Below are 13,358 nucleotides of genomic sequence, written 5' to 3'. Positions count from 1 at the left end.
TGCTGTGACTGCTGATGCTGTGACTGCTGATGCTGTGACTGCTGATGCTGTGATTACTGATGCTGTGACTGCTGATGCTGTGACTGCTGATGCTGTGACTGCTGATGCTGTGACTGCTGATGCTGTGACTGCTGATGCTGTGATTGCTGATGCTGTGATTGTTGATGCTGTGACTGCTGATACTGTGACTGCTGATACTATGATTGCTGATGCTGTGACTGCTGATGCTGTGATTGTTGATGCTGTGATTGCTGATGCTGTGACTGCTGATGCTGTGATTGTTGATGCTGTGGCAGCTGATGTTGTGACTGCTGATGCTGTGATTGCTGATGCTGTGACTACTGATGCTGAGACTGCTGATGCTGTGACTGCTGATGCTGTGACTGCTGATGCTGTGACAGCTGGTGCTGTAACTGCTGATGCTGTGACTGCTGATGTTGTGACTGCTGATGCTGTGACTGCTGATGCTGTGACTGCTGATGCTGTGACTGCTGATGCTGTGACTGCTGATGCTGTGACTGTTGATGCTGTGACTGCTGATGCTGTGACAGCTGATGCTGTGGCAGCTGATGCTGTGGTAGCTGATGCTGTGACTGCTGATGCTGTGACAGCTGATGCTGTGCTGATGCTGTGGCAGCTGATGCTTTGGTAGCTGATGCTGTGATTGCTGATGCTGTGACAGCTGATGATGTGGCAGCTGATGTTGTGACTGCTGATGCTGTGACTGCTGATGCTGTGACAGCTGCTGCTGTGGCAGCTGATGCTGTGGCAGCTGATGCCGTGACTGCTGATGCTGTGATTGCTGATGCTGTGACTGCTGATGCTGTGATTGCTGATGCTGTGACTGCTGATGCTGTGACTGCTGATGCTGTGACTGCTGATGCTGTGATTGCTGATGCTGTGACTGCTGATGCTGTGACTGCTGATGCTGTGACTGCCGATGCTGTGATTGCTGATGCTGTGACTACTGATGCTGAGACTGCTGATGCTGTGACTGCTGATGCTGTGACTGCTGATGCTGTGACAGCTGGTGCTGTGACTGCTGATGCTGTGACTGCTGATGCTGTGACTGCTGATGCTGTGACTGCTGATGCTGTGACTGCTGATGCTGTGACTGCTGATGTTGTGACTGTTGATGCTGTGACTGCTGATGCTGTGACAGCTGATGCTGTGGCAGCTGATGCTGTGGCAGCTGATGCTGTGACTGCTGATGCTGTGACAGCTGATGCTGTGACTGCTGATGCTGTGGCAGCTGATGCTTTGGTAGCTGATGCTGTGATTGCTGATGCTGTGACAGCTGATGATGTGGCAGCTGATGCCGTGACTGCTGATGCTGTGATTGCTGATGCTGTGACAGCTGATGCTGTGGCAGTTGATGCTGTGGCAGCTGATGCTGTGGCAGCTGATGCCGTGACTGCTGATGCTGTGATTGCTGATGCTGTGGTAGCTGATGCTGTGACTGCTGATGCTGTGACAGCTGATGCTGTGACTGCTGATGCTGTGGCAGCTGATGCTTTGGTAGCTGATGCTGTGATTGCTGATGCTGTGACAGCTGATGAAGTGGCAGCTGATGCCGTGACTGCTGATGCTGTGATTGCTGATGCTGTGACAGCTGATGCTGTGGCAGCTGATGATATGGCAGCTGATGCTGTGGCAGCTGATGCCGTGACTGCTGATGCTGTGATTGCTGATGTTGTGGCAGCTGATGCTGTGACTGCTGATTCTGTGATTGCTGATTCTGTGATTGCTGATACTGTGATTGCTGATGCTGTGATAGCTGATGCTGTGACGGCTGATGCTGTGGCAGCTGATGCTGTGGCAGCTGATGCTGTGACAGCTGGTGCTGTGACTGCTGATGCTGTGACTGCTGATGTTGTGACTGCTGATGCTGTGACTGCTGATGCTGTGACTGCTGATGCTGTGACTGCTGATGCTGTGACTGCTGATGCTGTGACTGTTGATGCTGTGACTGCTGATGCTGTGACAGCTGATGCTGTGGCAGCTGATGCTGTGGCAGCTGATGCTGTGGCAGCTGATGCTGTGACTGCTGATGCTGTGACAGCTGATGCTGTGACTGCTGATGCTGTGGCAGCTGATGCTTTGGTAGCTGATGCTGTGATTGCTGATGCTGTGACAGCTGATGTTGTGACTGCTGATGCTGTGACTGCTGATGCTGTGACAGCTGCTGCTGTGGCAGCTGATGCTGTGGCAGCTGATGCCGTGACTGCTGATGTTGTGATTGCTGATGCTGTGACAGCTGATGCTGTGGCAGCTGATGCTGTGGCAGCTGATGCTGTGGCAGCTGATGCCGTGACTGCTGATGCTGTGATTGCTGATGCTGTGGCAGCTGATGTTGTGACTGCTGATGCTGTGATTGCTGATGCTGTGACAGCTGATGCTGTGACTGTTGATGCTGTGGCAGCTGATGCTTTGGTAGCTGATGCTGTGATTGCTGATGCTGTGACAGCTGATGATGTGGCAGCTGATGTTGTGACTGCTGATGCTGTGACTGCTGATGCTGTGACAGCTGCTGCTGTGGCAGCTGATGCTGTGGCAGCTGATGCCGTGACTGCTGATGTTGTGATTGCTGATGCTGTGACAGCTGATGCTGTGGCAGCTGATGCTGTGGCAGCTGATGCTGTGGCAGCTGATGCCGTGACTGCTGATGCTGTGATTGCTGATGCTGTGGCAGCTGATGTTGTGACTGCTGATGCTGTGATTGCTGATGCTGTGACAGCTGATGCTGCGACTGCTGATTCTGTGACAGCTGATGCTGTGGCAGCTGATGCTGTGGCAGCTGATGCTGTGGCAGCTGATGCCGTGACTGCTGATGCTGTGATTGCTGATGCTGTGGCAGCTGATGCTGTGACTGCTGATGCTGTGACAGCTGATGCTGCGACTGCTGATTCTGTGACAGCTGATGCTGTGGCAGCTGATGCTGTGGCAGCTGATGCAGTGACTGCTGATGCTGTGACGGCTGATGCTGTGACGACTGCTGATTCTGTGATTGCTGATACTGTGATTGCTGATGCTGTGACAGCTGATGCTGTGACGGCTGATGCTGTGGCAGCTGATGCTGTGGCAGCTGATGCTGAGGCAGCTGATGCTGTGACTGCTGATGCTGTGACTGCTGATGCTGTGACTGCTGATTCTGTGATTGCTGATGCTGTGACTGCTGATGCTGCGACTGCTGATGCTGTGACTGCTGATGCTGTGACTGCTGATGCTGTGACAGCTGATGCTGTGATTGCTGATGCTGTGACTTATTATACAAGGACTGTGTTGTAGAGTTTCAAGTAAAGCTGTTGGTTCGTTCTGCAGGTTCATCGTATTACGGGGCAGCGCTGTTCCCGGGGTCGGGGGTCGGGGGCGACGCGCCCACTTCCACCGTGGGTATGGACGCGGGCATGAGTCTGGCTCTGGCGTCCCTGATGCCGCCCACCCTGCCGCTGCTGCCACACGCGGCGGCGGCGGCGGCGGCAGCGGCAGCCCTGATGCCCTACCATCAACACCAGCACCAGCAGGAGGTGGGTGTGGCAGGCCCCAGCGTGCCGCTGGTTCCCTACCCCCTGCCTTCCACCCCACACCGCATCAACCCCCTCCTTTGTCTGCCACCTCGACCTCCTAGGGTCACAGCCTTCACCGTTGAGGAACTGCTGAAGGATCAGCAGTCTGCTTCCGTCCAGCAGGAGGTGGCACAGTTCCCAGTCATCGTATCGAGTTTGTATGGCACCCGAGCCCCGCCCCAGGATGACCACCAACAATACCAACAACCTTCCTCCACCACTCCCTCACACTCCCTCACTCAGGAGCACGCAACTTCCACTTCTCCAACACCGTACCAACAGCTTCTCCGACACTCCCCCACCACCACCACACCACAGAAGGTGTCTCATTCCCCTGACTCCCCTACTGAAGCAGAGGATCCGCCTGAAGGGGACAAGCAGGATTTCCCACACGGAGGGTCACCTGGCAAGTCCTCCCCGGGGCCCTGCCCTTCTCAGATACCCTCCTTGCCCTCCTACCTTCCCTCGGAGCCTTCCCAAGTGCCCTCCTGCTCAGGTTCCCCTCCATGCAGGCACCGGTTCTCCAAGGCCTTCCTCCCTGTCCGCTGCTCCCCGACCCAGCCTCGCCTCTCCCCGGCATCACAACCTCCCCAACATCCCTCCAGCACTCACCAACGCCCCTCCAGCACTCACCAACACCCCTCCAGCACTCACCAACACCCCTCCAGCACACAGCAGCGCCCCTCCAGCACACAGCAGCGCCCCTCCCTCATATCTCCGACACTACACAAACATATTTTGACATGTAGAAGTTCCTCTCCTCCCTCCTCCCTTACACGCCCACACACGCCCACGTCCTCACACACGCCCACGTCCTCACACACACCCACATCCTCACATACACCCACGTCCTCACACACGCCCACATCCTCCTCACACACTCCTGCAGAAGACTCCCGACCCACGACATCCTCTTCCCGATTTTCTTTCCAAACATTCGTCTCCTCCTCCTCCTCCTCCTCCACCTCCTCCATCTCCTCCTCCTCCTCCTCCTCCTCCTCCTCCTCCTCCATTTATTCATTTGCTTACACATCCATGTCTTCCCCAGCATCCACGACAGGCAGAGTCAAGAGAATCTCTGACACTAAAGTAAGAATTCTTAATACTTCCAGTGATGAGTCGACCTTATGAGCTCTTCTCTGTGTTGAACTTCCAGTGATGAATTGACCTTATGAGCTCTTCCTCTGTGTTGAACTTCCAGTGATAAGTCGACCTTATGAGCTCTTCTCTGTGTTGAACTTCCAGTGATGAATTGACCTTATGAGCTCTTCCTCTGTGTTGAACTTCCAGTGATAAGTCGACCTTATGAGCTCTTCTCTGTGTTGAGCTTCCAGTGATGAGTCGACCTTATGAGCTCTTCTCTGTGTTGAACTTCCAGTGATGAGTCGACCTTATGAGCTCTTCTCTGTGTTGAACTTCCAGTGATGAGTCGACCTTATGAGCTCTTCCTGTGTTGAACTTCCAGTGATGAGTCGACCTTATGAGCTCTTCCTCTGTGTTGAACTTCCAGTGATGAGTCGACCTGATGAGCTCTCTGATAAGAGAACCTTGAAGCTCTCTAACAAGAGCTTCGTATGAGAGGTAACTCTTTGATCTAACCCACTTAGCATTAACGTCGATCCAAGAGCCGGTGAGGGGCTCTTGATCAAAGGACCAGGAGTTACCCGTCCCTCTAGATCAAACCTGATTGCCTCTCAATTCCCAGGTGCTGTATCCTCCCTACGGGTTTAACTCTTCTCCATAAGAGTAATAATGAATATATTATCTACGTGTATATTCCTCGTTAACGAGGGATATATACGGTCCAAGGTCCTCTTCAGTGGTTAATTTATGTGATGAGGTTCAATCCCCTTAGATCTGGAACTAGTCTGGTTGCAAATCTTTGGTATTTCTCGAGTTGGCGAACATGCTTCGTTTGGTTTAGTAGCCATGGAGGTGGTGCATACTCCGTGATGGGTGTGAGGTGGTACATACTCCGTGATGGGTGTGAGGTGGTACATACTCCGTGATGGGTGTGAGGTGGTACATACTCCGTGATGGGTGTGAGGTGGTACATACTCCGTGATGGGTGTGAGGTGGTACATACTCCATGATGGGTGTAAGGTGGTACATACTCCATGATGGGTGTGAGGTGGTACATACTCCATGATGGGTGTAAGGTGGTACATACTCCATGATGGGTGTAAGGTGGTACATACTCCATGATGGGTGTAAGGTGGTACATACTCCATGATGGGTGTGAGGTGGTACATACTCCATGATGGGTGTAAGGTGGTACATACTCCATGATGGGTGTAAGGTGGTACATACTCCATGATGGGTGTGAGGTGGTACATACTCCATGATGGGTGTAAGGTGGTACATACTCCATGATGGGTGTGAGGTGGTACATACTCCATGATGGGTGTAAGGTGGTACATACTCCATGATGGGTGTAAGGTGGTACATACTCCATGATGGGTGTGAGGTGGTACATACTCCATGATGGGTGTAAGGTGGTACATACTCCATGATGGGTGTGAGGTGGTACATACTCCATGATGGGTGTGAGGTGGTACATACTCCATGATGGGTGTAAGGTGGTACATACTCCATGATGGGTGTAAGGTGGTACATACTCCATGATGGGTGTAAGGTGGTACATACTCCATGATGGGTGTAAGGTGGTACATACTCCATGATGGGTGTAAGGTGGTACATACTCCATGATGGGTGTAAGGTGGTACATACTCCATGATGGGTGTGAGGTGGTACATACTCCATGATGGGTGTAAGGTGGTACATACTCCATGATGGGTGTAAGGTGGTACATACTCCATGATGGGTGTAAGGTGGTACATACTCCATGATGGGTGTAAGGTGGTACATACTCCATGATGGGTGTAAGGTGGTACATACTCCATGATGGGTGTGAGGTGGTACATACTCCATGATGGGTGTAAGGTGGTACATACTCCATGATGGGTGTAAGGTGGTACATACTCCATGATGGGTGTAAGGTGGTACATACTCCATGATGGGTGTAAGGTGGTACATACTCCATGATGGGTGTGAGGTGGTACATACTCCATGATGGGTGTAAGGTGGTACATACTCCATGATGGGTGTAAGGTGGTACATACTCCATGATGGGTGTAAGGTGGTACATACTCCATGATGGGTGTAAGGTGGTACATACTCCATGATGGGTGTAAGGTGGTACATACTCCATGATGGGTGTAAGGTGGTACATACTCCATGATGGGTGTAAGGTGGTACATACTCCATGATGGGTGTAAGGTGGTACATACTCCATGATGGGTGTGAGGTGGTACATACTCCGTGATGGGTGTGAGGTGGTACATACTCCATGATGGGTGTGAGGTGGTACATACTCCGTGATGGGTGTAAGGTGGTACATACTCCATGATGGGTGTGAGGTGGTACATACTCCGTGATGGGTGTGAGGTGGTACATACTCCATGATGGGTGTGAGGTGGTACATACTCCATGATGGGTGTAAGGTGGTACATACTCCATGATGGGTGTAAGGTGGTACATACTCCATGATGGGTGTGAGGTGGTACATACTCCGTGATGGGTGTAAGGTGGTACATACTCCATGATGGGTGTGAGGTGGTACATACTCCGTGATGGGTGTAAGGTGGTACATACTCCATGATGGGTGTGAGGTGGTACATACTCCGTGATGGGTGTAAGGTGGTACATACTCCATGATGGGTGTGAGGTGGTACATACTCCATGATGGGTGTGAGGTGGTACATACTCCATGATGGGTGTGAGGTGGTACATACTCCATGATGGGTGTGAGGTGGTACATACTACTACTACTACTACTATTACTACTACTACTGCTGTTACTACTACTATTGCTACTACTACTGCTGTTACTACTACTGTTGCTACTACTACTGCTGTTACTACTACTATTGGTACTACTACTGCTGTTACCACTACTACTACTATTACTACTACTACTGGTGTCCTCAGCTCGTCATAATGGTGGAGTCTACAATAAAGTCACCACTACATCAATCACCATAAAATAAAGCACTCTGTGTTTTTTACCTGCTGCCTCTGCTTCTAGTCACACTTACTTAGTCAATAAAGAAGAAACAATATGCTGCATTTTTATTTAGGTGAAGGGCTCTTGATTTAGGGAATTGGATCTGTGCTCCGGTTCCCTGAATTAAGCCTGAATACCTTCCACATCCCCCCCCCACAGGCACTGCATAATCCTACGGGTTTAGCTCTCCCCCTTGATTATTATAATACTTTTATTTACGTCCTTACTGAGGAGAGAATCATCTCGCATTCTTCAGACTGTCTATGACCCTTGTGGGTTTATCGTTTCCCTATTTATAATAAAATAATGTGGAAATATCGTGTGTACACTTAATAAAGGGACTCAGCTTACAACAGAAGGAATCGAGTTCAATACCCAGGGCGAGACGAAGTGCATGAGTAACATCAACTTACATCTAGAAACTAGTGGACTGTTGTATGCTGCCTCCTTGGACAGCTCAGAAGGAACTAGGCGAAAATAACCACAAAACTTATGCTGTCAAGGGTTAATAGGCCACAAATTTTTTTTTTTTAAGGTTCCTTGACGCTGGTGAAGGATTCTTGATCTTTGGAATTGGATCTGTGCTCCGGTTCCCTGAATTAAGTCTGAATACCTTCCATCACCCCACCCCCTTCCCCACAGGCGCTGTATAATCCTACGGGGTTAGCGCTTCCTTTTTTTTTTTTTTTTTTTGGCTAATCTGAACGGCCGGCACACCTGCTTCACGTCATCTTCCAGATGTTGGTCAGGTCATTATCTCTCCATCTGCTTAACTAGGAGGTTCGGCATACATTCGCTTATTTCAACTCCAACCAGGTAGGTGAGCGCTGACGTTCGGAAAAGTATCCGAATCCGGAGTCCAGACGAAAGGGTTTATACGGTTCCTCGAGCTGTCAAGGCCCTTACAACCCAGCAACAGTAAGGCTGGTGATACTTGTATTGTGTGTTGTGCAAATATTTTTGATTAATAGGCTGAAACCTGACTCGTACTGGACCTGGTAGACTCCTTGTGATGGTGAGTACTGTTGTAGTAGCCAATCAGAGACACAATGAAGGTAAACCACACCTGACTGTGCGGCCAGAGTCGTTAGTTTACTGTGCACAGTAGGTCATACTGTTTACTGTCATGCTGGTTTACTGTATACCAGTATGTCATACTGTAAGCAGTTAGTTCACTGTGCACCAGCATGTCATGGAGTCCTGTGGCCTGGCTGGCAAAGCTCTCCCTTCACACACTGAGTGTCTGGGTTCGATTCCCAGGAGGGGTGCAAACATTTGGACGCGTTTCCTTACACCTGTTGTCCCCATTCACCTAGGTAGTAGGTACCTGGGTATTAGTCGACTGGTGTGGGCCGCATCATGGGGGACAAGATTGAAGATCCGAATAGAAATAAGACAGTCCTCGATGACGCACTGCCTTGTGTTATACTGGGTGTCTAACCCTCCGGGGTTAAAAATCCGAACAGTCTTATCTTACTTGTTAGTTTACTGTACACCAGCACAATTCCCGGTGGCCTGGTGGCTAAAGCTCCCGCTTCACACACGGAGGGCCCGGGTTCGATTCCCGGCGGGTGGAAACATTTCGACACGTTTCCTTACACCTGTTGTCCTGTTCACCTAGCAGCAAATAGGTACCTGGGTGTTAGTCGACTGGTGTGGGTCGCATCCTGGGGGACAAGATTAAGGACCCCAACGGAAATAAGTTAGACAGTCCTCGATGACGCACTGACTTTCTTGGGTTATCCTGGGTGGCTAACCCTCCGGGGTTAAAAATCCGAACGAAATCTTATCTTATCTTATCTTAAAGACGAAATATTAAAAACTTTAGTTACCCTTTTATCGCCTGATTCGTCAAAGAAAACTTAATAATTGTCAGGCAAACTTACTTAAAACTTATTTGTTTAAATAATAATCGTTTCTCAAACAAAAAGAAATGTCATTATTGCATCATACACATAAGTGATAGAGAATATTATAACGATTGTATTAATAGGATAACAGCTGTAAGCCCGTAGGGGTTCATATTTCAGAATGAAGTTTATTCTAACCTATCTTCTCTTCACGTGAGATATATATATATATATATATATATATATATATATATATATATATATATATATATATATATATATATATATATATATAATAATGTCGTGCCGAATAGGTAAAACTTGCTATTATGGCTTAAATAGCAACACTCTTCTTGCCGAATAAGACAAGCGAAATTCTGTGTATGCAATAATTTCGCAAAAATTCTGAAGCGAATGAAAAAAATATATTTCATTGTTTGTTTATTATTAAATTATTGTAAACTTATCTAAAATATATTTAGTTGGATTAGGCTAAATTAAATTGCGCTTGTTATAATAAGGTTAGGTAAGTTTTCTAAGGTTCTTTTGATACAAAATTATTATTTTTTATATTAACATAAATGAAAAAATATATCTTTAAACGTATAAGAGAAAATTTTAGAAAGGATTTAATTTTAAATGAGTTCTCATCGATACCATGCCCAGCCCTTCTAGGGTAGGGTAGGTGCCCGAGCCCGAGCCTTTAGCTCATAAGACTGTCATTCCCATTAGCCCCCTTGGGGCGGGGATGGCAGACCAGAGAGGCCTAGCTTGTGGCTAGGCCTGGGGACAGTTGGTCCCAAAGATGAGGAGGTACTTGTGCCTCCTCCCATGGGAGACTTAGGTCTCAGACACTCCCTAAAGAGGGAGCCAAGGCCGGGCCACCACTTGGAAAAGGCCCGGGCCGGGAGAATACCGGCTAATCTTTAATAATAATAATAATAATAATGAGTTCTTTTTAATTGACCAGTTTTACCTATTCGGCACGACATATATATCTATCTCAGAGTATATATATTGTGAGTTTAAATAACAAAAAAGGCACAATACTGTGACTGGAACGATACACAAATAACCCGCACATAAAAGAGAGAAGCTTACGACGACGTTTCGGTCAGACTTGGACCATTTACAAAGTCACACTAACCAGAAGTGGAGCAGGACGGCTATATATAGGCAGGAAGAGGTGGTAGTAGTAGTAGTAGTAGTAATAGTAGTACAAGAATGGTATATAATACCGACAAGATGAAATTAAGACACATGCGCAACACCCGGGCATCCCTATCGTAGACGTTTTGCCATCCAGCCAGCCACTGGATGGTGAAACGTCCACAACAAAGACAACCAGACGCCTCACATGTGTCTTAATTTCATCAGTAGTTGTAGTAGTAGTAGAAGAGGTAGTACTACTGGTAGAAGTGGGAAATAAGGAGGACGAGCCAGTCAAATACAAAGGAAGAGCTAGGTGCCCACTGAGGGAGAGCAAGCGCACATAGGTGCGTGAAAGGGGAAGTGGTGAAATAAATGAAGAAGGAACAGAAACACGAGACAGAAGAGAGAAAGACAACCCAGAGGAGAAAAGGAAAGAGGAAAGGGGAAGAGGGAGAAGAAGAAAAAGAAAAAGAAAAAAAAAAACAGAAAAAATGAGGAGTCAGGTTAAGTCACGGGTGTTCTGAAGTTTGGAGCATTTTACAATGTAGTGGGAGAGGAAGGCATCTACAGAGACGAAGCCAGGGCTAAGATTCATACAACAGTCGCCGTCTAGTTGAATCCTCCCTAATACACAACTTGTATGAATCTTAGTCCTGGCTTCGTCTCTGTAGATGCCTTCCTCTCCCACTACATTGTAAAATGCTCCAAACTTCAGAACACCCGTGACTTAACCTGACTCCTCATTTTTTCTGTTTTTTTTTTCTTTTTCTTTTTCTTCTTCTCCCTCTTCTCCTTTCCTCTTTCCTTTTTCTCCTCTGGGTTGTCTTTCTCTCTTCTGTCTCGTGTTTCTGTTCCTTCTTCATTTATTTCACCACTTTCCCTTTCACACACCTATGTGCGCTTGCTCTCCCTCAGTGGGCACCTAGCTCTCTTGCAGTGCTCCCCTTCCTTTGTATTTGACTGGCTCGTCCTCCTTATTTCCCACTTCTACCAGTAGTACTACCTCTTCTACTACTACTACTACTACAACTACTGATTAAATTAAGACACATGTGCAGCGTCTGGTTGTCTTTGTTGTGGACGTTTCGCAATCCAGTGGCTGGTTGGATGGCGAAATGTCTACGATAGGGATGCCCGGGTGTTGCACATGTGTCTTAATTTCATCTTGTCGGTATTATATACCATTCTTGTACTACTACTACTACTACCACCTCTTCCTGCCTATATATAGCCGTCCTGCTCCACTTCTGGTTAGTGTGACTTTGTAAATGGTCCAAGTCGGACCGAAACGTCGTCGTAAGCAGGGCCAGATTACCGCATAGGCAAACTAGGCATTTGCCTAGGGCCCCGCGCATTTGGGGGCCCCGCACATTTGGGGGCCCCGCGGTCCAAGGGGTTCAGGGGCTCATCCAAGACTGCGCACATGGTGCAAGTGCAAAGGGGTCCCTACCTAAAAAGTTCAAGTGTTTGGAGAGTAAAATTTATTTTTAAAAATTAATCAAAACAAAAATAATGAAATAAAATAAAATAAAAATAAATAAACCTAACCATAGATGGCAACACTCAACACGCCTTTGTTTACATCAGAACAGCTGTGTTTTCCGGCTAATGGGTGAGTATGGGAGATTCCTCTCCAATTTTCTGTAGTAATTACACGTTATCTAGACTTGTACTGTGACAAATTAACTGAAGTGTTGTTGATGGACATTGATGTGTATGGATAAATGTTTGTTTTCGCCTCTAAATGTTAAGGGAGGTACCTGATAGGGTTACTTGACCAGTAAAGACGCATGGACCAGTAAAGACGCATTTTTGGTAAAAATACTATAAAGAAAAACCTAAAAACGCAAACTGACTTCCGTTTGTAGGTTTTAAAAGCACTTTGTCCTGTCTTTAAGTCTTTATCATTTCAATAACAGATCTCAATTGATTGATGTTCTACATCACTTCCGTCGCAAATGCTTAGTTTTCAAGTTGCGACGGAAGTGATGTAGAACATCAATTAATTTACTACATATTTCCCCAGAAACACATAAGCCACATCAGAAAATCGTTGGTTGGGTGAAACTGAAAATTGTCCCTGCATTCTTTAATTCTCACGTCCTTATCTATGGTGGTAAGCCATATATCATGCAAAACATAATGATTAGTTTAGTTATGAAAATGGTAATATAAATACCATTGTGCATTGTTCTTGGACTCAGTATGATTTCTGTTTAAGTAAATTGGAGATCAAGGAGGATGAATTAGTAAAACATTCGTAGCCCAAATCACAAACCTAATCTATGGTAAAAGTTCTGTATATGACTCCTTTCTGGTAACGTTTTGAATTTTTAGATGCGCAGCCAAAGGAAAGGGGGCTACAAGGGCCATATCCCCCCAATTAACAGAAAAAAAAATTAATAATAATTGATAATGAAAAATTTGTATTTGCATGATTACAGACAGTGATACATCCTCATTATGGCATCTCGTGAACGTGATGTTGGACGTTCTTATGCGAGTGGGTCACAGAAAAGAAAGAAGAAAATTCAATAAGAACAGAAAAAGAAAGATGTAGGAAGCTGCAGAAAGATCACAGACATGCTCACGAAAACAGTTTCTGATGTTACCAGTACAGTTGAATCTGCAGATACGTCAGATCATACAGGAAGCCCTCCCTCCATTATTTCTCAGCCAGCATCTACTTCTTTTGTGTCTCCTCTCAATGTCTCAACGGACATT

General features: G+C 47.2%; 1 protein-coding gene across 1 annotated transcript in view; it reads left to right on the top strand.

The window, feature by feature from the left end:
- Positions 1–8,550: 8,550 nt before the first annotated feature.
- Positions 8,551–13,358, top strand: part of Timp (Tissue inhibitor of metalloproteases) — a 429,110-nt gene continuing 424,302 nt past the window's right edge. The window contains exon 1 of the mRNA XM_070100998.1: positions 8,551–8,647. The gene's annotated coding sequence lies outside the window, so the exon portion shown is untranslated. The remainder of the gene's footprint in view (positions 8,648–13,358) is intronic.

Source organism: Cherax quadricarinatus, chromosome 75 (genome assembly GCF_038502225.1).
Source record: "Cherax quadricarinatus isolate ZL_2023a chromosome 75, ASM3850222v1, whole genome shotgun sequence".
Classification (NCBI taxonomy): domain Eukaryota; kingdom Metazoa; phylum Arthropoda; class Malacostraca; order Decapoda; family Parastacidae; genus Cherax; species Cherax quadricarinatus.
The sequence above is the reverse complement of the archived record's forward strand: the minus strand, read 5'-3'. Positions and strand labels throughout refer to the sequence as shown.